The sequence below is a fragment of the Lineus longissimus genome, chromosome 8 (assembly GCF_910592395.1).
Source record: "Lineus longissimus chromosome 8, tnLinLong1.2, whole genome shotgun sequence".
Taxonomy (NCBI): Eukaryota; Metazoa; Nemertea; class Pilidiophora; order Heteronemertea; family Lineidae; genus Lineus; species Lineus longissimus.
In genome coordinates this window covers 5,518,776-5,544,647 of record NC_088315.1, presented here as the reverse complement: position 1 = coordinate 5,544,647, position 25,872 = coordinate 5,518,776, and the positions used below count along the sequence as shown (strand labels likewise).

At 38.6% G+C, this 25,872-nt stretch overlaps 1 protein-coding gene across 2 annotated transcripts in view; it reads left to right on the top strand.

The window, feature by feature from the left end:
* The first annotated feature begins 298 nt into the window (after positions 1-298).
* LOC135492104 (buccalin-like) overlaps positions 299-25,872 on the top strand; it is an 83,845-nt gene continuing 58,271 nt past the window's right edge. For both annotated transcript variants that reach the window (XM_064778285.1, XM_064778286.1), the window contains exon 1: positions 299-463. The gene's annotated coding sequence lies outside the window, so the exon portion shown is untranslated. The remainder of the gene's footprint in view (positions 464-25,872) is intronic.

The following is a 25,872-nucleotide window of genomic DNA, read 5'->3' as shown; positions in this document are numbered from 1 at the left end:
AGCAAATGACTGCTCCCTTGCTGGATGAAGCAGAGGAGAAATCGGTTGATTGCGCCCACCGATCAAATGAAATACTCAACGAACTAAAGAAGAGTTGCGTACAATTGACTATATTTTTGAACTAACATGAATATAGTATTACTATATTGCAGCTAACATAGATGAGTGCATTCTATTTTAAAACTGTCTCAAGGTAATAGAAGAGTTCGCAACAGACGCGAATGACGACGGAGCGAAATCCGATATCGGTAATAAAATGGTCGCTCCCTCACTCGGGAACTATAAGTAGTCTTGTCCATGGCATGAACGCGCTGGCATCGTTCTTCAGTTGTTACAAAAGGTGCTTCACGTTAAATCGATCTATCAGAGACTTCTTCACACGGATTCCTACTACTACTACAATTCCTTGGTGATATTATAGACCTAGTCTTCGTTTTTATAGGGATCATAGCTAAACACACCGGTAGGTACATTATTCATACTATTTTTTTAATATCTGTTGTGTTTCCAACTGTCTTCTGTCCTCTGCGAATTCAAAGTTGACAAAGTGCGTCAACTTAGCAGAGTTATCATTTAGAACGTTTTAAAACTGATTGATTGATTCATTCATCCTTATTTTATCCCTAGTAAGATTTTCTGTCTATGAAATTGAATGAAAAGCACTTTAGGACAACTTTTATGAAGGATACTCAATTTAAACTACATGTACTTTGCGGTGACATGGTTGCAGAGCGTCGTATTTTTTAACGGAGGTTTTTTAACAAATGCGTTTATGGAAAAGAATGTTTGAAACTGGGGGCTCGAACACCTCTGAAATGTTTAACATTTGAAATACTTCGATGTTCAGAAAAACGCTGCGTCTATCTCAACTGCAGTCCACGTAGATATTGAACAAGCATGCCTTGTTTTTGTCTCTTCGACACGACATGCTACAACGATGATGTATCCTTTCTGCTTTGCACAAGCTGAGCTGATTGTAGTTTTTAAACTTTCATAAACTCTATGGAAAGGTGCTCTCTCACTTTTCATAAGAAACAAGAAATGTCGTTGGTTGGTTGTTGCGACGTTTCGCTCTATGGTTGTTCGGCGCTACGCCTAGTCGTTGGTGCTAACGAAATGTGGTAAGCATTTGAAGTAGCATAAGCTCTCAAACGCGCACTTACACATGTATGTAAAAGTAATAAACATGTTTAACGAGGCCTTTGGAGATCAGTGACACAGTGGTTAGAGTCCCAGGTTCATAAAAAGAGGGTCACGAGAGACGAGTCCTCATCTAGATATTCTGAACTTTTTCCCACTATTCTTACTTTGCGTTTGCACAACAGTTTTCCTACCGTCCAAAAGAATTCATAGCAACTAGCACTTAAAGTTACTGCTCCATAGTTTCTTGTTACCAATAGTCTCTCTATTCACTTATTTATACTCACATTATCGATCTTAAGCTATTTCCCATAGTTACGTCTTCGTCTAGTAATCGTAGCCAGCTTGCCAGCTGCTAATACGTTCGCGGAAAATAGCAATAACCCGTATCGCGCCAATTAATCGTTCTCCAATGATAATGGGCATATTTGATGACAAAGATTTTTTAGGGTACATTACCACCTTAGATGAGTTTTCAAAGGACAGCAGATTCTCAGCCTCCTGATAAAGAAGGCGGCAGGATGCTATTAAGAGTGTGTCTTAGAAATAAGAGCACCACTTTGTTTACTTTGTCGTATTTCTTTAACGTTCTTAGCCTTGGACGGCGGCATTCGTACGGTTTGTTAAAAAGTGAATATCTCGATAATTATCTTAGCGTTGGTCTGGAACTAGTTCCCGATTTTAGGGTGATTTTGTAAAAAAACTAATGTCTACAAGAATAACCGGACACGCTGGCATGCATAATCCGTACTGTGGCACCCGATAGGGGAGAAGATGAAACCCTGGAAATTCGTAGTCCAGCGACCATAAAGACTAGAATACATCATGGAGAATGTAGCCTAGTTTGAATACTCCAACTACATGTGGCTTATTACATCCTTTCAGAGGGCACAGCGTCGTTTACATTCTAATTAATTAGAAATGCGTCAATACGTCTTCATAGAAGGTAAGAATTTGCCCCGAGTAAAGTTCTAAGCGTTAGAAATATACAGTTGAGAGCTGACCGTCTACATAGGATATTGTTGGCTCTGTTAACGATATTGGGCGTAATATTGTAATATGATGCTATAGGAGATATCAGGTGGCCCAGGAGGTAACCTAATATGCTGTTGAGAGAGAGTTGCTCTCCTTTTCAAATAAAGAAGTAAACACGACCGACAGTCGAAGCCTCGACCCATCAGAGGTAATTGCTGACAATGGCGGAGGCGCTGAGCTTATTTTCGAACATCGGTCTTGCCACAATGACTTCTCCTCTCCAACAGCCCTTATTTGTATACATACAAGTACCTCTTTAAGAGTTAGCATTTTCAACTACAAAAATACTTCTTTCCCTGGGAGATCAGGTTGTTCCTATCGTAAGCTTCAAGATACTTATCCCTTTCCCACTGCTTAAAGATTTTTTTTCTTCCCGATATCCTTCCCTTATCCTTCGCCGAGTTATCGTTCGGTTACATACCTAGAGGTGTTTCATTTAATCAACCGATTGGGTTTTTTGTTCTGGTTTAAAAGTGAATCAGACATACTAACTGGATCTGAATTGTTTTGATGCTGTCATTATTATAGCGAGAGATGAACTCTTCCCTAGGTAGATGGAACAATTAGTTCAAAGCAAACCTACGTTTTTTTATCATTTCGCTTGTTACATGTACATTACATAGGCATGTAATACTAATGATTATACATCTATTCTGGGGGGTTTTTTTACGTGTGTTCTGCTTTTTATTTTTCTATCTTAAAAAGTTTTACCTTTCTCAACAGACAGAAGAAGTGTTTAGTTTAACCAGGTGCATGAAAGCCTTCTCAAGCATATAAATTCAAGTAAAACTAGGGAGACATTACTTCATCAGTTAGACAACTTGATAACTCTCGACATTAACTTACAAACTTACAAACCTATCAGTTAAAGATCTAACTTCTTTGAAACACGTTACATTTCACTTCTTCAATATCTAATTCCTTTCAACGGAACCCTCAAGGCTGGACCAGTACGCAGATGCGCTGAACCTTTTTAATTACAGCAGTTAGCACGTGCGATGACTAAATCGAAAGGAAATTGTAGTGTGTTTGTAAGGTTTCGACACCCTTCCTTTTTATTGTTCCTTGATGGCTGTGTTATTCTGGAACAGGCCAAAAGAAGTTCACCTGCCCACTTAAACACCATATAAACCTGGGTAACATAATGGGGGTTTACATTGTTTTAAAGTAACGTCATTATCGGCATGTTTCGCTTTAATCTTTTAACTGATACGCAAATACAAATTACGTGTCGAGGTCGTCATATTCTTCCAAAGAGATAATACAAGAGCTACCTGTTCATCGTATCATAAAAATGCCAATATTCCTCCATAACCACAACTTAACGGAACATTAGGAATTCGATAATAACTCGATGTTGGCATACCCGATAAAAGACTAAAAGTTACCCGCAAACATCCTTTTGGAGCTACCATGTCCGTGTGTAGCATCGATGCTATGTTTCAAACTCGGTTCATTTCGGATGCCGTCGTGTAACGAAGTTAACTGTCTTGTTCCTTATTGATGGAAATTAATCTAAACCCTATTAGCGTTGCTCTTACATTGACGTATAGTTCCGCTCAGTGAATCCAATACGATGAGCAAGAGAAATTCCAATCAAAATTTCTATAAGCCTAAACGTTCTTTTCGGCATATTGAAATTATGGTATAATATTCCTTGACAAGTTTGTTTTCTAATCTACGGTTGTCGTTTTTAGGAATACCACATGTCGCTTTCTATCAAGTTTGTTTTTGACTTGTTGTTTTAGACTTAAAGACACATTTCTCGTTAAAGACGCAAGATTCCGTTACTGCGCGTCATTGGGCACTTCGACTTGAGGTTTTAAAAAGTTGGCGGGTTATCTCTAAAGTGCTATATGAATCAACGTGTGACGTTATTGCACGTGCGTAACTGACGATCTTTTACAAACTTACTTTTTAATCATTTAAAATTCGTCTCAATCAGCACTGTACAATCTACATTGGCGGAATCATAATATCATCTACATTGTATTATATCAGCAGAAATCGAACAAGGCTGTCAATAGTCTACTCCTATTTAGTGACAACGTTCATAAGAGGCCAAATAATTACATGAAGTATTTTCTTCAAATATGGCATGCGTCCATAAAAATAACAGTACATTAACTAACCGCAACATGCTTCGTGCTTCACACTTTGTCCTTTATCTGGTTCATGTCCGTACAAAGGTGATGCATTGCGGGATTCGTTGCCGAGGTTTATACACGAACAACAAGCATATCAGCACTAAAAAGCCCAAGGGCCATATTCTATACACTCTGTATCAATTTATGTCTTGATAAAAGATACATGTACTTCTTGAATAAAATAAGGATGCAGAAGTGTCGTCGAAACTTGGCTAGTGAGATTAGAGAACCAGACGACCAATAAGACATGCTCCGTTGATGTTATCGCCAATACTTATCGTATTCCCATTGAACCTGTCGGGTCAGAACTGGTCCATCCGACTCTTGAATAGATCCAACGCACATAGGAGAAGATTTTTACTAGCTCTGGTGATGTTATCACCAATACTTACCGTAACCAATTGAACTTGTTGGGCCACAACTAATTCTATCCTTGCTCTTGACCAATGGATCTAACCGCATTGTATCGTTCCACTTCGAGTATTACTGTGAAGAAAGATTATTTTAATACATCAAATGTAGTAGGTTTTTGCTGTTTTTCATGCGTATTTACAGCAGTATGGTTGCCTTGTGTCAAGATTGCTTAAAACAACGAATGATCACATCGCCGGGTATGAAGAGCTCGAACAACAATGCAATGTTATCTTAGCAGTCCCTTTTCCACACCAACAGTGACAAGGTTGGAGAGCAAAACACAAAACATACATATTGAAAAATGCGACAGACTGGTGATCTATCATGAAAAGCATAAAAGGTTAGCGAAAGGCTGCATGATCGGATCTTTCCAGCGCCCTTACGGCTTGACGCTGTGACTCTTATCAGTGTTGGCAAATGATGGATCTACTCGACTCTCTGCACCTTTGTTCGAAGTTTGAAGGGCAATGATAGATAGGGTAGTTTCATTTGTGTATATCGTCAAGAGTGTGGTTTATTTGTTGAAAAGTGACTATTTATCGCAACCTGCGTCATTTCAGTCTTTTCTCTCTGCACCATTCACATTCTGTTTGGCTTGTTATCTCGCCAGAATATCCAACCTAAAAGTAGGCTACAGCTGCATTCCTGTAAGAAAAAAAATCAACTAAGTCATTATCTAGATTCATAAGGGTGCTTTTTGTTCTGTTTTTGATACAAGACCCCCTTAACCTCTTCTGACATTAACGCTAATTTTGATCGAGGTTCATAAGCGCACATTTTGTTTTGTTATTTTTTGATACAAGACACCCTATTGTGTTATGATATTGAAACTATGGCCACGGGGAATCGTTAGGGCACCACAAGAGACTAGTTACATTGTTAGTGATGACATGAACTTTACCTATAATTCTGTAGCCTAAGTACCCAGATATTCTATTACATTTTGTCTTGTATCACCCCCGGGGAGAAAAACTTCTTCACCTTAAAGAAGGTGTTTAACATGTTCTAGATCAATTTCTTAGGAGTTCAGTCTTGTGGGTGTTATCCTCTTATCAGAGTGAAGCCAAAGGTGCAAGGTAGAAGTCGCGACATCCTCATACCAAGAGAAATGCTGCTATGCTTATTTGAATTGATTACTTAGATCTACATTGTATGTTATGCTTCTTGCTTGTGCTGCTAAGGCCACCGGAGCATTTTCCGCTCCGAAAAAAAATCCGCCGGTGCAGGTATTTGGTAAATTGAGTGAGTTTTTGCAAATCCCCGAAACGCCAACGTGAACGCCTGTCCCATTGTTCGACATCGTTATCAGGAGCTTGAACAATGGGATAAGCGTTCGCGTTGCGTGGCGTTTCGGGGATTTGCGAAAACTACCTATCCTGGACTTTCGGCCTCTCCTGTGAATGTACCTACACTTTTTTAGAGATCTTTTTTTGATAATTATGGATGAGCCCGGATGGTACGAAGCGCACGTGATCAACTCATGAGAATAGAACTCGCCTAATTCCCTGATCTCGGGAATTCATTTACAGACAGCTGTTAAAGTCAATTTTTCTTATTCCCTTGCGTGTCTGGACTATCACCCTATAAAGCCTTGCGAGGATTGAAACTTAATGAGAGACCGTGATGGAAATTCTCGATGTAGTACTACTAAGAAGGGCTTCATGTCGCAAGAAGTTTCAAGACGGTACAAAGGTGAGAGAAGTTAAGGACATGAAAAAGCAGTTCTGTTTTGAATCAAGCGAATTGGACACTCAGGAGATAAGACCCTTTTTGTATAATCGAATTCACAGCTTAACACGAACTTTCATTACTTAATTACAGTTTTAAAAGAAATACATTTGCTCCTTTGCTCAGTTTCATCGGTCTAAGACCACTCCATTAGTTACCATGAAAGCAACTGAAAGAGCAAACCGGAACATGAAGTCAGGACCTTAAAACAATTTGGTGTCGCCGACCCACTATCTATCCATTTTGAATGGGATCGAACGATCGTATGCAATATTTCACCCGTTTCTTGAATACGTGTACATTCAAAAATGGTCTTACATGTACAACGGTAAAACTGGAGTATTTATCAATTTCCTCTGAGAGAGCAAGAGGTGTTCTTATATCATCTTAACCAATCTGCTGAAATAGTTTAGAGCATTGCATATCTCAGACGAAATCTGAGTTTGACACATGAACCGTAACACCGTAATGAAACCTTCGCGCTCGCTTTTACCCCTTTGAAGCAGCAACCTTATAGAACGGAGATCCCACGCGCGAAACCTTACACCCGATGAATTTTTAATTTTTAAACACGACACTTTAATACGAAATGTGATAAAGTATTATTGAAATGCCACAGAATAAATATGTTGCTTGAGAGAAATGATATAGTTCAATTTACACATTCTAAAGATAAATACCCTAGGGTGTCAACATTGAACATCGATCAAAAATCAAACCTCGGATAATGATTTGCCAATATTGACATTATATTGTCAACATGTGTAAATATTTGATTGATACCAAATACATTGTACTCCCTTGATGCCTTGAAATCACACCACGGTCGGCAGAAGTCGGAAGAAATTTTCCAAATTTTATATCCGCACTGCAAATGTACAATCATCAATTAAAGGGACTGATTTTGTTTGTGGTGTAAGCATCCTTCACATATCACAACTTGATGCCCTTTTGTGAGGGATGAATATTGTTTTAAGAAGACTCCAGATGGTCACGTAGCGTCGACATGGCATCGAGAACAATCCCTACCGCAATCCGCGAATTTATATTTCATGGATCCAGGTTTAGTGTAATGAATTAAAAATTAAAACAATAGCGAACCGCTATTTTCCAATAATCAATGAATTCTGCGCGAACTGGAATCTGAATTTTTGTAACACCCGGAGAGAATGTGACGCACCCCTAGGATATGATATGGCGTGTCCCTGACAGAATATATTTTCCTCCTCTGCTAGATATGGGATACATGTACCCTCACATATGGGCTGACTTTGAAAAGTGGAGTAACTTTGAACATTGTAGACACACAAGACGATGTTGCGATTCTTCATCTTGTTTCTTGTGGAACAGCTTACTCAGTTACCGAAAACATTGCTGTCCAAACACCAGACGCTACCATGACTACGGTCGTGATGAAAACAAAACATTCCTTGGCAAGAAACAGATGTCCCTGAAAATTCCAATACCTTGTGATTGCCGGTAATATTGTGCCTGTCGTAGTACATGTACCTGCACTCATCACCGCCTCCAACATCTTTTTAGGGCTCCAAGTCTCTTGGGCATTGTTTGATTACTTTCGCGTTGGCACGCAATCCCCATCGACCATGCATGCAATCAAACACCTTGCGCTGAATGATGCGACAGGTCAGGGTTTTTCCGCAATGGTAGGGATTTCTACGATGGGGTAAAATGTCGAAGATGACACACACCAAACTATAACACTCAATATTTTTGCAGGACCTCTCTAACATATTATAATGCATGTATTGTCATTGGCAAGATACTATCTCTGAGATTCTGCCCGATGTACATGTACATGTAAACCACAGCACAGCCGATGACTTAGTTATTTCACAGCATGCATGTGCGGTGATGATTCACTTTTCAAAAAGATTTAAGTTTTTCTGTCTTGGTTTAATGTATGTACATGTACGTACGGTATAGTAAGAAAAATATCGTTATTACAAGATACTGAAATATTGTTCTAATGATCATGTGTAATCACTGTAAACTACTGCCATCATGAAAGTTATGTTCTCCAACAACAAAATAAGCTTAACCTTACTTTTAGTGAAAGTGTACATTGTACAGGATCCGGAGTCTCGTGATAACACAGGCTGGGTTCTAGAGGCAAGGAAGTATTCCACGACGAACAGGTATCTTTGACTTGAAAAAAAATCTTAAAAGTATACCTCTTCCAAACTACAAAGAGTTTAGGCTCGTTCAAAAAAGTCCAACGGCTTTAAAGATTTCCAGTTCATTGTATGAATTCAACGAGAGGCATGTACTGTACACACAGTGTAACACTGGCTGAGGGTGTACCGAGGTCTATACTTAATGATATCTAAAAAAGCTCTCTCTGCCTAGACCACAGCCGCAGGCTCCAGATGAACTATTTGTTCCTCTATTTTTCCTGTAGTTCGTACATGTATTAAAAAAATCCAGAATGTCGTCAAAAAAGCACGTGTGTCTGTGCCGGCGTCGTCGATCTATTAGTCTGCCAATAAAAGTGCGTTCATTACTCAAAAGTGTGTAAGAGGATATGATGTACACTATATACTATCATCAATTTGCCATTATCATTTTCTAAAGGTCACGAAGAAGTACTTATGTGACAAAAAGGTGTCTCTTTTTGCGCTCGTGTTTGGATTGAAAGACTTTGTCAACCTTGTACTCATATGGAATCATCGTGGCACCAGTTGTTTTCAATATATGCGGCCTCTCGATATTTCAAGACCTTGTCCAATTCATTGGCTGGAGAGTCCAAAATGTTCTGGACTGTCTGGGAACCAACTGCTGCTCGCATGGTCAACTTCTGCAGGCATGGGGTACTAAAACCTGCTACGATGGATTTATTAGAGGATTACCAGCATTCAAAATCCTCGTCAGTGGCGTCTATTATTTTCAAATTTCATCTATGTTTCGAGATATTGTTTCGGGGTTTCATCATAGAATTGGATGAATGTCAAAATTATTAGCATAAAGAATTAACACGTTGTCGAAACCTTTGTTTCAAAAACACATTACTTAAAAATATGCTCTCGCACAAACGAAGAACTGTTCAAAATACGAAAATTTAAAATACAAATAAAATGTTCGATTATAAAACCTGCGGCAGATAATACACGGGTTTTTGCCTATATTTGAATCATATTCAATGCGAGAGTACTCTACTTTTTCCCCTTCCTTTGTTTTGCTTGGATCAATTTTGTAAAAACTGGGAAAGCGATACCCTTTTTCGCTTTGAGCTATTGATCTATTATTGAAACAGAGCGTATGATACAGTGTGTTTTATGATTTTTATTCAACCAAGCGTAAGCTTTGTGGAGAAATATTCCCTGTTACATCCTTGAGCTAAACATCACCCTGGCGAATCCTACTGACGTCATTTGAAAGGGTAATACAACTGTTCTTTGAACAGCTTCAATCTAGAATTTGAAAACCAATAATATCAGATCCATTTATTTTTCATTCCGATTTGATAACGAGCAAATTTAATTGTTTTAGCACATTAAAAAGGTAACAGTGTTGAATTGAAATCCCCATTTGATATCGTTTTGATATTTTGCTGAAGGAGCCTTATTCTAAAAGAGTAAAGGATACCTCACCTCCTGGTATTTTATCCCACGCTAGACAAACGATAATGTTGCTCCTAAAAGCACACTAACATGGATATAAGTTTTAAGGTTAAATCAATTATTTATAAAATCATGGTAACAGAAATTAGAAGAGAGAAAATTAAGGGATGTCAATTGTAAAAACCTCAATAATGTGAGTTGAAAATCAGTGAAACAAAGTTGATTCGTCAGCTGCTGCGAGCTATTATACATGCTTCCCGAAATTGGTGGCTTGCATTGGAACTAACTTTTTCCCCCTTGTCCGTCATTAAAGGCATTCAAGTGTGTTGGTCAACCATGACTATCTCCTTTGTCCCTCCACCATAAGGCCTAGCCCTTATGACATCACTATTTCGGACACTCAGCGCCCCATTTCTGGAAAGGTGTATAGGTCTAACAATGTGTCAGACAGTGCGGCTTAACTGAGCAGGCCAAGACTGAACATTCTCATGACTTGGAATAACGAGGTGCCACCGGGGTGAATCAAGTTCCTTTGTAAATTGTTTAAGTGATCAAATAATGAACAGTCATATATTTCTCAAAGCTACAGGGGTAAGGCAGATTAGATTACGTTTCAATAGCGAATGGAGATAAATCGTTCAAGTTGATTAATTGTTGCATGACAAAAGTTTGGCAAATTAAAATCGTTAGTGATAAACCTTGTGGTAGAAAATCTAAACTAGCAGTTTGTGCAGGAGATATAGGATTTTGAGCTTTTGAGAAAGTGGCTTGAATAGTTTTTCAGAATCTCGGGCAAAACACATTTCAATATAGCATTCTCTTGTCTTTAGCTCAGCACCTAACTATTTTTGTCTGTATTTATTAGATTAAGCAAACCCGACAGACCCGTACGAGCTCAATAAGAAATCCCCCTTGGTAGCTCCGCATAAAATCACCCAAGCATCTACAACAAACTCACTTTTTCCCAAACACCCGAGAAAAATCGCAAACGAAGAAACGACGTGATACTTTTAATTTGTATCAATTATCCAGGAAAGATATTATGCAACCTTGCAGTATCGTTTTCAGGTCGAGTGAACCTCATTAGGTTCATGTCGAAACGATGTTGCACATTTTCATGGTTGGATTAGCTTTCATGCCCCAAGTTTCTTTGCCAAAACGATTCGTGTGTCTATTAACTCAATATGTAAATAGCACGAGTTGCTTGACGAATGATCAGATTACTTCCGGAGAAATCTTGGAACTGTAACATTTGAGTAACATTCGAAGAAAATGGTCTCTGGGATATATCTCTGAAACAATAAATTCTTGATTTGTTTCTTTCTAACGTTTTAAGGCTGTACATGTAAGTAAGGGCCAGCTGAGAACATAAAAATGAAAGGAGGGTTTACAAGTCATTTATAGGTCAAATGTTTATAGCCAGTACAGTTTCAATGTCAACACTCATATTTGTACAGAAAAGAAAGACATTGGCTATTTATAGCTACACTTCGACTGAGATGCCCCCGTTACTACTCCCAGGTACAGGTTCTGCTGCAAGTGTTGCATTTCACTACTGCATAAATATGAAAGGACAGTTTTATGATAGCCAGCATCGGTATTCAATTTCCCTACATTTGTTCTAGAATTGCTGTAAAGAAAGCATAGCACATGAAAGACTTAGCTGAAGGGGGAGTGAAATTCAAACCATGAGAGACTTTGAATAGCGGATCGAGCAAAAAGTGTTCATGGTACTACAAACGGATTTTTGAGAGGGGGATTCTCAATGAGTACTGCATGTTCTAATTACACGCGATGCAGCTTGAACAAGCCCCCAGGAACAAGCCTTGTAAATTTCACTAAACAACAAAAAATAGCTTATTCAACGTTATATCCGATTGCATAAACGAGTGCACGTACTGCATTTTAATCATTTCAAAGAATATTACCTTTGGTGTTTAGTTACAAATACATCTTTTGTCATAATGAACATTGTAATTGTGTTCGTATGGAAATTTGGGCATCTTGGGATAACCTCTCTTTCTGATTGATATCATGAATATGACAAACCGTAAAGTGATTTTGTGAATGTGATCATTACAAATACCTAATGATGAATACATACTCACATGCACATGCACCTGCATCAAACTAATGCGTCAAGGAACTTGATATAGCTGCTCGGCTACATCAACCGAGGAATTTGAGAAACTCCCATGCAATGGAAATTTCATAAGCTTGAAAAGGTTATCAAAGCACCAAGTATCTGCTTTGAATCCTAATAGTTCCAGAAAAACAGAAGAATTATTCTCAGTTCTGTTTTTGTTTGGTTAGTTTCAGTGGAGAGTTTCTACAGATTTTAATAAATTCATAAAATAGTACCTTATTGCAATATTTTGATGAGATGATGTGCTGAATTTTTCATACGCTGTTGTCAGATGGTCTGTCTTGTTCAAAATTTAAATTTCGACTGGAAGCCACTTTTGACAGTTTTTTCCCCAATAAGCTCTATGATACAGTAATTTCAACCTCTTCATGTTTTTGACAAGGTTTGAAAATCATGTTTGCCATAGAATGAAATTTGGTTGCAGTATGCCAGCAAAGTAATATTTTGGTGATTGTCCGTGCAATGCCTTTGGTCAGTTGACGTAATCGAATGTGCGCGTTTTGCCCTTCAGGTCTTCATTAACAGTATATATACGACTTATACGTTTTAAGTCCCATCTCCCCTTCCGAGGAACTTACACTGAGCACAAGTTGATAGATGTCTCTGAATGTGCAGAATTTATAGGAAGCCCAAATATACCGAAATGTCCTTTTTTAAGGTTGATAGAACACGTTAAGTGGCTAATCAATAAAGGATTTTTTATTGATCGTTCTGGCACCTTCTTCGATACCGGAGACTAACGACTCCCTTTCAGGACTATCGAGTTTAGATGAAACTTTGATTCGGTTTAGCCTAGAATGTACGATTAATCCTTTGGCCTTACCATTAGGCGTTTCGTCTCAGACCTATAAAACATACTTAACAAAGAGCTTTCCAAATGGTATTTCTAAAACATTCATTAGTAGCCGACGAACTTAAGAATGATGTTATTCATTATTATCGTTGGTAGCCGATTGACTAAGCGCTTAGGAATTTGCTCGAACTTTCTGCAAGACAGGGCCTAAAGCTAGCTGGGAGCAGACGGAGCAAAGGTAAATGGCTGCGAAATCGTGTGGCAGATGTATCTAACGAAAGTCTTTGAATAGAAAGGCGAACGGTTCTAAAATGAGGGTTTGACTTCCCAAACTATACATATAAGCTACTCATATTTCGGTATTCGGTATCGTACATGCACTACCAAAATGCACGGAGATGCCGGACCGCGACCCCAAGTCCTGTCTTCCGTCAAGCATTCGACGATCTCATCAAAACCGCACTCCCAATGCATATCACGTTTTATCATCATCGGTTGTAACGTTACTGCGCACAAGCGTGGTTACTGTGAAATAATTTGGTCAATAAAGATTTAGAGATAATGCATTTACGGACTGATTAAAGGCAAGGACGCATTAAATTAACCCAATGAGACACGCGTAGTCCAGTTGGCAAGCAATTTTCAAGAACGAAAATGTTTCAGTGTAAGTTGATAATTGGGCTTTCATCACTTTATCCAATCAGCTGATGACCTTCAGGTCTTCCCCGCTTTACCTTACTTTCGTTAACAGCGCATCCTCGTCGTTTGACAAGACCTACAAGTTATTCTTATAGGAACTGTTCTACATTCCATACGTCTAAAACACCTTGGATGCAACACAAATTTCTTTTTACAATGTAAACCACTGTGTCTCCTTTTCTGAACGTTAATCATTTCACTTAAATCCTCGGCTGTCGTCTTGGTTTTGGCTAGCATTTGCTCCACCCAGGAGCTCGGTATCAATCCTTAAAACACAATCATTCACCGCGAACACTTTTCTTCTAGGACATTCATCATCGAGTAAACTTTGACAGTGATTATCAAACGTCTGAGTCAGAGGAGAAGCGTGGTCTTCATTCCCACGGCTACTTTGCATACATCTCACAAAATTTTCTCAAGAAAAACGCCGCGCTAGCAAGCGCTCTTTTATCGTTTATTACATTCCGTTGAAAGAATTCTTTCATTGTCGATTTTCATTGAATAATCAACGCTAGCGCGCACAAAAAATAAATGATTCGCGTAAAAGCGTGTAAAACAATCACTGAATTCGCCATGATGTGTTGGACATGCACCTCATTCCCCAAGATCTAAAAGATCATCCAGTAATTTGTGACTACGTTTAATGGACCAATAGAATGCTTCGTAGGTTTTGCACGGAAACGATTTGTTACAAGAGCCGAGACTGCGGTCATCAAAATCAATCGCGTGAGAGAACTAGACAGGATCAACGTTTGCTTATACACTGCACCACAGACCGAGTAATATCATTGATTATAACAAATTCCTCTTGGGCAATGATGTGCCTGTTAACCTCATTCAAAATTGTGTCCACGCCAATGTGGCTTATGTTGTTAGTCACTTAACTTCATGTTCAACTCTTGACCGCTTAAACCGCATGGGAAAGTTTTCTTCTGGTGGTGCGAATGTGGGACTGAAAGATAACAGGATTTATCTTGTCCTCAAGTTACGTTCAAACCAATCACCAGTTTCGTAAAAAATAAATCTATAATTTTCTCTTCGTGACGCCACGAAGCCAATATCCTTCATCCTTTTGATTGGTCAATCTACAAACTGGGTTGCCTCGGGAAATTCTGACGCCTGCTATTGCAACGCTGTTTCATCAAATCTAATTTGGGAATACAGTTAGAAGAAACTCACCTGAAAGGCTTTTAGAAATTTTCTGTTCTCCCTGAGCCTTCAAGAAGACATCCTTTTTTCTAGTTATGATCTATGTGAAACGAGTACTTCATTTTACAACAAGCTAACTGGACTCTTCTCCTTCAGTTCAGCGAAACAGACTTAGCCCAAAGGAAAAGTTTACCCCAAATTAGTGTCTGACTTTTTTTGAACAACCGGGTACAGGTGAAGTAGGCGTATATCTAGGTTTCATTCTATGTCAGAAAGATATTTATCATCGAACAGACCAAGACCTCTTCGCTCGATGAATTCCAATCGTTCTCATTCAACCGACTCCGCAGAGACTTTAAAGATTGAATTTTGATTAAAATCGTCAGTAGAGCTTTATCTCTGGTGCGATAAGCAATATCGATAATGAAGAAATCATGTTGAAATTAATCAATGGACGACCAACACGTGATTTGGGGAAGTGATAGACAACCTGTGTAGTAATCAAGAAATGGATCACGGGACGAGTGTAGATTATGTCGTGTGGGAGGGCATCTGATTCTCGGCATATTGGGGACGCAAAAGAAATCATATTGCAGCAAATCATTCGGTTCAGCGTTCGGTATCTTTCATCACGTAGGAGTATGTTTCTGACTATTTATCGTCGATTATCGACAAGACGTACTGTATTGTTTCATTTCATCCCCCCCCCCCCCGACCCCACCCCCGAAAAAAATCGACAACTAAGTCTAAATTGCCGAAGTGTACCCTTTCATTAGGCCGATGTCACCAAGTTCAATAGGTGGAAAATATCACCAAAAAACTATAGAATCACGTTTCGATCTGCAATTTAGGAAGTAATCCCTCAATTGCCTATCAGCGACCGGTGGTGTCACGTGAATGCTAATTTTCAGTCGCCGCATTGAAAGCCTATGGTTCAAGATTGACCGCAATCTGATTCGCAATGCTAGTTTCTTTAGCAACCATGCAGTTGTCATGATTGACTCTCGAAGTTGAATTTTTGTAGAAATGGGGCTGTCTCAAACTCGCCGCTTAATGATATTTATTGTTGCGTGGACATTTTGTCACGATTCATGCTTGAGGTTGAAGTTTTTACCAGTAGTCCAGGGACTGGCTCAATCAATCGACTTCGGTGCAAGCGAAACATGCCAATGGTATGGCATGGATGGTTTATTGCTGAGAGGATATTTTTTCTGTGTCGAACTATTTTACAAAACTCCTCCGTGACGATACTAATGTAGACTAGTATTCTCTTGAAGCGATCCGCATTGAGCTCATTTGTACTTAATTTGTACATTTGTCAGTGGCGAGGCAGGCTTAATGGAGATGATATTTACTTCTGAGGTGAGGTTTTTTACAAGTGCTGGAATACATGTATAGAGTATGTTACAATAAACCAACCCTGTCAATTGCCCTACAACGCAATTTGACTAATATTCATGAGGTTGGAGCGAACAAATTAGGGAGAGCAACTTCTTCTTATTTGTGGGTATTTTCTGTGCTAGTCAAGAGATGAGCAGCTGTCTGGTTGTAATAGACTCAGCGACAGCACCGGAAGCTGCGCAGATACATCCGTTTGTCTATCCCACGCGCTTGTCATGGGCGTTGTTCTATTCTATTTGTTCTCATCCTTCAAATGAATATGTTTATGACTCCCGACCTGGAATGACAGAGCTGCGCAGATATGACTTTTTCTGTCACTCTGATGACGTGACTTGTAAATTGTTGCGAAAGTTACGGCTATGAGCATCGTGCCAACAGAACCTACTTGGAAGAACGTCGATCGTGCTTTCAGAGTCACCAAATCGTCTGATAATGAGATTTTATTTCTCCTTTAATTATCATTGTGGATTGAATAATATCCTTGTCATTTTTAATCATTGTTAAGATTCATTAATTTCACTTCATGAACATTTTTCAAATAAATCAAATTTGTAATGAAAGATGAAGGCTTTGTGTTTCTCCAAAAGAAGTTTCATTGAATTTTGAGTCTTTGATTCCGACACGCTTGTTCTGTATGATTTTTAATGACAACCGTGCTCAACTTTCTGCATCCAAAAGAAGCAGTCAAAAATTGTGTTTACGCATCGCAAGTTCTCCCAACTAAAACCACAAAGGCCAATCGCACGCCTTTTAACCTTGGTCACCATTGAGCGTCCGAATGCCATTAGTTGGCGATCTATAAGCCCACTGCTCATTTACTGTCGCCTCAGGCTGCTACTCAGTTTATTTACTGTTTGCTTCTATATAGCAGCTTCTTTTCTCAATATGATTAGCGTCAACAGGAACAGTAGAAATCTGACGCTGATGTGAGATATGAGATTTGCAAAGATGTATATCGCTAGAAAAATGTTCTGATAAAAAAATTCAAAGGAATTTCGTAATCCGCAAAAGAAGTGATTTGTATATATTTGGTTTCAATAAAACTCTCAATGAAAACGACGAAAGCTAATGACATTTAGTTACAAGTCAATCTTCTCAAGCCAAATCGTACAAATTACCTATAACCTTCTTCCTTTACCCGCTTTCGTCGTAGCCTTGTTGTGGACAAAGCTATGAATGTTGGCTTTGTGGAAGCGGTCAGATGACGATGGCCGTATCTAGCTTATCAAGCATGACCCTGCCAGTGGTCAAACACAAAGATCCGAACATCTCTCTAAATATCTCTAGCTCTTCGCACGGACCAGGTGGCCATAAAAGCTATTTAGTCACGAAACGCCGATATAATGATGGTCCGATCATTTCAGAGGTAGAAATATTGGTAATGATGACAAGGAATCGCATGAGTGTTAGGAACGGGCATATTTTACTGGCCAATGAAGCCACCGAAGGAGACGGTGTTAATAGCCCCTGAGGCTACTGCAGCATTGATGGACAGAGTTTGACTTCTGTGGCGTCTATCATGTCACGTCGGGTTGGAGAGTCGGGCGACATAACAGAGGAATCAAGTCCCCCGTCGTGATGTTTTAGCCGAGGTGACTAATCCCGTGTGGTAGCGGTGACAAGGGATTTGTGGTTCTCTGTAGGGAAGTTGGGGGTATAGAGCAGTGGTTGTCTGTGTCAGGACACGCTTCCTTACGTGCCTTTTGACCAGATCAACGTTTTACATCTTGCTGTGTGATACATCATAGGTTTAGCAAGGTGATCGTGATGTTGTGACGAGATTTTTCACCAAGTTGAACAAATTACACCATTTTGAATGTCAATCATTATCAATCAAAGGTGTCAGGGTAAGTTACAGAACAAGTTAAGTACGGTAAGCTAAACGCTGCAGAAAGTTAATTAACTACAACTGTGACTTAGATGAACTTTTAAATTTATCACCGATATTAGTTGGTAGATGTACAGTTGCAGCGTAGAGTCTGTAAACCAGTTGACCTACTTACATCAATGCGTATGTGCCCTATTCTGAAAGAAATAAGTTAACTGTGATGGTTGATATCGAGATGTCGTGGCATAGTTTTATTTCAGTCTCGTATAGTTGATCCAATGACACCCTTAGTAATGTCGCCCTCATTGGCAATCAAAGCAGACACCCTATGCTAAATTAGGCTAACAAGCTCCCGGTTACCTAATTAAAACATGCATTGCGACTAGTGGCAAAGATTCATGATCGTTTTACCTCACTCTAATGTCACAGACGGCTTGTTGCATAGTTTAGATTTTTTTGTTCTTGTCATGCGAGTCGTCGTTTTTGGCAAGATAATGTAGCAAAACGCCGGATCAGTAATTCCTTCAAATGAATGAAATTTATACACAAGAATGACGGATTTAAATCACACAGTGCGATCAGTTAGTTTCAGCAATTTGCTCCAGAAGAGTCCGCTTAAAACTTCATTAAATCTAAACCTCTCGTGAAAGAGATTTATAGTTGCTGTTGCGAATTGAGATTCATTATCATGTCTGCATTTTTTTGAGAGTAACAAATGTTTCCCTGTCTAAACATCAAATTGAATCCTACTATTAAACATAAAATACTGACTTGCGTCAGTATTAAGAGAATAGCTACACTGGCGGCCAGGAAAGTCGATGCTAGAGAGATAAACATGTAAAAACACTTCGAAGAAAACTAGAGTGACGCAGGCATGACCTTCACTCCATGAAAGCAAGTCCACATTCCGCGACATTGAATGAAACTTTCTCACTGTTTGATCAATACATTGCCCTTGACAACACAGTACATCTGAAAAGAGATACTTGTATTTCCTGTCGCATCTTGACATGGACGAGTCAAAAGACATGTCTGGGCAAACATCTGTCAATTGAGTCCCATTTTCCTGCCTTTTACCTATGGCTTGCCCGAGGCAAATGGCTCGCGATAGATCAGGAGCAAGTTGGTCGGGAATATATTCGTCTAACATTCTCTGCACTATAATATCATGTCTATTCATGTTATTCATGTCACTTTCAGGACAATTATATCTATAATTTTTCTCTGGTTTGTTCTTCATCTGTTAATATTGTTTGTTTTATATTTTACTGAAGTGCACCTTGTATGTGTTACTGTAGAACGTTTACTGGGTCTTCTGCCGAACGATGGATTTGTTATAATGTATCGTTCCATTCAGGAAACTGAAGGCTCTGTTCAGCAAAAACATATGATATCAATTTGTTTGACCGACATGTTCTGACCAACTTAAACGGAAACAAATAGGCCGATATATAATAAATGCAGGTTTATTTTTTGTAGAAGTTGCTTCATGAACTGTCCTTGAATCTTAACTGATTGCTTTACCTTCCTTACTTTGGCTATTAACCAATCGAATTTTGTTTATCCATACATAAAGCACGTTGTGTAACAACTAGAACTACATGAGGACCGATTCGACAAAGCAATCCAAAAATTTATCTTTCCCACATCAGTAATTTCTCAAATTCATTTTACTTCAAGTGTACATTTGGGATGCAACGACAACAACCCGTTCTAAATGGATTGTAACAATCTTGACAATGCCGTACATTTCTCAGAAACAATTCTTTTTAGATAATTCTTTTAAGAGTACTCCGAGTCCTCCGGTCGTATGCATTTAACTGATGAGATTAGGTTTTAAGTAGTATGGAGGCCACTACGGCCACAAAAGGTCAAGGCCATTATGACAAAATGTTAGATGATGGTAATTTGGTGAAGTGCAAAATACCATTAAGGATTTAGATGATCCACTTGATACCTCAGAGTAATGCATTGTCACTTCTCGTAAAGCCGTTGTCAATATTTTGCATCTAACGCTTTCTTGCATATAAAACTCCACAAATTTGGCTTCACCTGCAGGAAATATGAGAACTTGAGAACGTATCAGGGCAATTAAGTCCAAATGTTGCGAAAAAGTGCCATTCGAAACGTACGTGACGATTATAATTTAGCCACTTATATCTGGTTCGAAGGACAGTTTATAGTCAAATCGAGCCTTGCACCCACCCATCCTAATATTTTTACTAGTTCCAACTTTTCAACATAGTAAAAAAGTAGTTTTGCAATCTCCAATGATCAAAAAATTATTTTGCTATTCTTTCTAAACATGCCAATCCAATACATTTTTTCTCTCTTCTCCACACAAACTGACTCTTAAATTTGCATGTCGGCTGATTGCAATTGAAGCCTCCACCAGTAACCTATTTATCAAGCTATTTTATGACATCACAAAGCGACCTATAATATCCGCCACTTATTAATGAAATCATCATTTAATTCCAGGAGTTTGCTTGATCGAATTAGTCAAAGGAGAAGATCAATTACAATCATCAATTAGGCGATCATATATGCGAGAACATCGTCTAAGGTGGATTTTAATATCCAGGGGCGGTCGAATCCGTTTGTCTGCCTGCATGGCGCAGTTCGATTTGACATGATGAAGATAGCAGAACGATTCATGCGATGAGACAAAAAGTGGGCTTAGTATACATAGTTCCAGTGGTGCTTGGTTATGCCTGTTGGGTTTATATCTTTGCCCACACCGGGAAAGCGCTGCCATTTTCATTTGAAAACATCAAAAGTATAGTTTAGTTTGTTTTGATTTTGTTTACATTTTGTAATATTTCAATTTGTAAGTGCTTAATTGTTTCCACAAGCAATGTTTTAATTGTTTCTAACAATAAAGAAAGCTGATTACAAATATTCGCTGTCTGCATGGGTTCGATCAATACACATTGGATTTTACATGGGAATTACTGGTACCTGGGTTAATGTCAAGGGGCGATTTTTAAGAAGAGGCAAAATATTTTTTTCTCAACACAATGCGTCTCGTTCTGGCATTCTATTGCTAATTTGAAGACGCATATCAGTATCTGCAAGCTCGTGCCAGCTAATAACTGGGAAACAGACATCATTACTATAGCTAGATACGTATTGTTTTCCGATATGGGCGGGGGTTTTCTTGTTAGACTATAAGCTTTTTCCTCGGGTGGTTTTCTTTTACTTTGCTTAGTTATGGTTACTCAGTAGCTGCAAGGATGGATAAGCTTAATTGTGCTTCGGTGCTGCCTTTTCATTCGTGTGTGACTCCATATTCCCCTTTATGATATGCTAGGAACACCGTTTCTAACATGTCCAAACAGGAAAATAACACAATGAGGAAATATTGATAGTACGAATGCATTTTTACTGGTTTCATTAATGGATATAGACCACGTAATAGTTACTGTGCCTCAGAGAGAGATAGAGTTCATAATTTCGGCCAAGACGAACATGCACCACGACACGTTTTTTAGCTAAACGGTTTTTTTCCGATTCTCAACAGCCACGAGATGTTTTTTCACCCCCCCCCGCAAAAAAAAAACGTCCACGGAGAGCATTGTTATGGCCGAAATGTTTTTAAACTTTAGAAACCTATACAATTTCAAAGACCGTGTAAAGTTCCCACTCAAATATGGTAGACCACCTGGCTCGAACTGGCTGTAACGATAATTTCCGCGCCTCCTCGCACGCAATGTATTAGTAACGACAATGAACAGGTATTAGCACTACGATTAGCATCATTTTGTCAACACCGTACCCACCTTAACCAGACTCCCGGGACTATTCAATAGTGATTTGTGGTCTTTCACACGATGGTTATTTTTGATTCTTCCCTCCACCGGAACAAATGACTAATTCCAATTCATTGAAAGCAATAGAGTAAGACAGGTCAGACATTTTATTTTGACTCTATACTATATGCCACTATCATGTTCTTAGTAGCAATTTATAAGCATCTCGGACGTTGATGCTGGACTACACAAACATTAAACTCACCACAGCTAGCGGTCTCCAAAAAAAATTGAAATAACCTTGTTGATCAAGTATAAGAAGTTGTAATTTTATACTAAAAGCACTTTATTCTAATTGATAGGTCGTATCCCTAAAACAACTGTTGTTAGAACTTAAAATTGTAGGTTATGATAAATGGGAATAGTATCTTCTTCTCTAGACAGTCTTTGTGTTGGTAAAGAGGGATAACATTTACAGAACAACTTCAAATGACGCTTCAAAGAATGGTGTCACGACAGGTCTTTAGAAACCCTGAAGCTGAAAAACAACTTAAGTTTCATTGCCTTTGTGTTTAATGGTTAACATTAAAGCTTCTGGTCATGACATATCTTTATATCTTTGTTAAGTTTAACAAATATCATTTATATATTCTTATATCAAAGGCTGCTACCTCAGAGATACAATGGAATGGTAGAGAAGTCCTCTATTCTGATCGCTTCGGTAACGGAGTGTGTGGTCCCTTACAAAAAACCATTCAGTGGCATCGAAGGTCAATAAATAATCATAGCAATTGTGGGTTCTGAAAACAATGAGTTTCTCATTTCAAAGTTTAAAATCGTTTGTCTGGAAATGCTATTTGATTTGAACGGATTTTAACGAACTTTTTGATGACATTTGATAATAACAATAAAGGTCATGTGTGTATTTTTGGTTGCTTTCATTCGAGCCCGCTCGTTCTCGAAAGACATTATATTTTTTACTTCACCTTGTTGATCTTACTTGGGGTCGATGTACTGTCAAAATAAGTATGCTTTTCCCATTCTACACTTCTGTAAGGGCGTTTTTGTATTGTTGAGTCCTCAAAAATGGTTTATTTGAACTAACACTGATGTCAGGTAAACAGCTTCAGTTCAACAACAATTTTTGATTTCATAACAAATTCGTCCGCCATACTGCCTTTGACAATGAATCTGTTCCTTTGATCGTGTAATGAGTGTTTAGAGGTTTAACGTTGAGTTGATTGAAAGCTTCCTGACCTATTTTGATAAACAGTCTCTCATAGGAATATCACTGGGATTATTTTGACAATAATCTGGTGATCTTTTCATTCAGCAGCTATTTTGTGTGACTGTACTGCTACGTCACTCCAGTCAATCTGGCAATCTATGGAGTATTTTAATTGCAGAAAACTACTGCATTGAGATATCAAAGGTCCTCTGGACAACGTCAAAACTGTTTTTGGAACGACTGATCCGGACTAGACACTTCCTCGTACAGCTTCAGGTATGGTCGAACACGTGGCAGTCGTTTAGATCTACGCTCCTTCGTCAAGGTCATCAACAAAATTAACAATGATTTCAAACGTTTCAGCAACTGTAGTATGGCTAAGGAAGGTGCCTGTTGGAGGCATGGGATAGGACATGATATAGTCCTCAGGAAGCCATATCCCTTAGTGACTAAAAAATAAATCGGCTCGAAACACATTTGAAGCTCAACATTGTTGAAAAAACTCCTGTTTGTCTTAACTTTTACAAGGATGAGACTACGTAAAAGAGCAATCGGGTTCCTGAGAACTATTTCCACAACGCACAAGATGGATTTAAAAACTAACAATTTTGTTTAAAAACAAAAGCTTTATGTCATAAAAATACCAATTATAATCGGTTTTGTTATGAATGACAAACAAGAGCTTTTGATATCTTGCGCCATATCAACTTATCTCAATTCCTCAGGCTCGACCAGACATAAGTAAAAGTCATGTGTACATCATAAAAATCTGCAGAGAGAATCTCCTTTCTGTCTCTAAGGAGCGGGAGGATGATCAGGTACCAAACAAAACCTGCAAAAAACTGTTTCCAAGGCGTGTGTCCGATTACTAGATTGTTTTCAGACATACAAGACCATCGGTAAAGAAACATTTTCTTAGTCATCGCTGAAGGACTCTACCTCACATGGGGAACGCGCATCGCTTATGTCAGAGTGTGAAACCCCCCAAACAACTTTTGATTGGCCATCACCTCAATCGAATTATAAAAATTTTGTTTGAGAAAAACGGTGCGCCTGGAGTTACTTTTGACGCGTTTGTTACAACGCTGGAGCAAAGAATATGAGGCACAAAATTTACAATATTGAAAAGATTTTTGCAGCGACCATACTTTGATCAAACCCACCATTTAGAGAAAAGATAGAAGTCCAATGGGGCAAAATGACCATTCGCGTTGTAAGCTGAAAAACTCCAGGAAGCTATTATCATTCCTTTTACAAAAACACAATTCTACGCAACATGTGAGCTGTTCATCAGTGCCCACGTACAATATTCGCAGCTCTATCACCGTCAAGTATCTATCAGAGCGCAGTGTAGGAATAAGCAGGGCAAGCGCTATTGCCTGTTTTGATTAATTCAGCTATTTGGTAAAAACTAATAATAACAAATCCAATCACCTTCTCTACTATCTGACAAAACCGACCGTTTATTTATCAAACGGAACTGGGCATTTGATTTACTACTTGGCATGGTGAGACAAAATTTGATTATCCAGTATGCGAGTAGAACGTACCGTAATTGTTACTATCTGCCTTGTGGATAATCATCATCGATTCCTGACCTCACCTATCCTATACCGACATCGTGTCTGGTACGGAAATGGATATATATTTCACTACAATTCGTACGGATGTGTGAGCCACATTGGTTTAAGTGATAGCCAAAACTGAAAGGTGGACTCGATCCGAATTTAAGGTCAACTCTTTGACATAAAGTCATTATGAAAAAAACTTTCATTACAAAACACTTTCATTACAGAACGCCAACGCAAATACAGTCCATGCAACTTCAAACTCTTATCGACATGATTGATTATTGCCTGCAGTATTAAGTGATTCTGAATAAAGTGACATAATATTTCGGCTATATCGAAATGGTTTATGCCTGTTTCGCCTATTCCTGTTTCGCCTATTCCTGTTTCGCCTACAAAATTCCTGTTTCGCCTATTCCTGTTTCGCCTATTCCTGTTTCGCCTACTTTCCAGTACCCCTACAATAAATCGACTCTCCCAGGGGGAACCTTAGGGATGCATGTCCATTTTATGGGGAAAACGTGAGGGGACAATTGGATGATGTTAACGATGTGATGACAATTTGACTAATCAAATGCCATCAACTTTGTTAACAAACCATGCCATGACCGTTTTGAAAGAGTCACCTTGAAAGCGGGGACAGTCCGGGACTTATTTGACCATATGACCATACTGACACACAGTAAAAACTAATAGATTAAGTAGAGTAAAGCAGTCGCTTATTTTATAAAAACAGGAATTCATGACTTTTTGATAAAAATACATAATACTGTACATTCTCATAATTATTTAATCAAAATCAGCTGTAAAACCCATGTCATAGTAAAGAACAATGTAGCTATAGGTATTCTTTCTATTACGAAGCCAGTTACTGACTAAGACAAAAGAAAGAGAATCCACAATATAAAATGCAGGCCTAAGAAACCTTTCTCAAATCTGATGAAAGGGTAAAATTTTCTTACTATTTTATTTCTTGCCTTTTAAAATAAGCTAAAACATAAGCCGATGTAAGCTATGTATAATTTTCCAAAGTTATTCCGAATAATACTGAAATAATTGACATGTCGCTAAATCCATTATTTCAGACTTTATTCTTAATGATAGCCTTTAACACTATAGTAAGGGACGATTCATATTCCTACGTCTGTGGGGAGGTTAGCAATACATTTGAATAGGCGAAACAGGAATAGGCGAAACAGGAATAGGCGGAACAGGAATAGGCGAAACAGGAATACACCATCGATTCTTGCAACCTATAGATTTTTT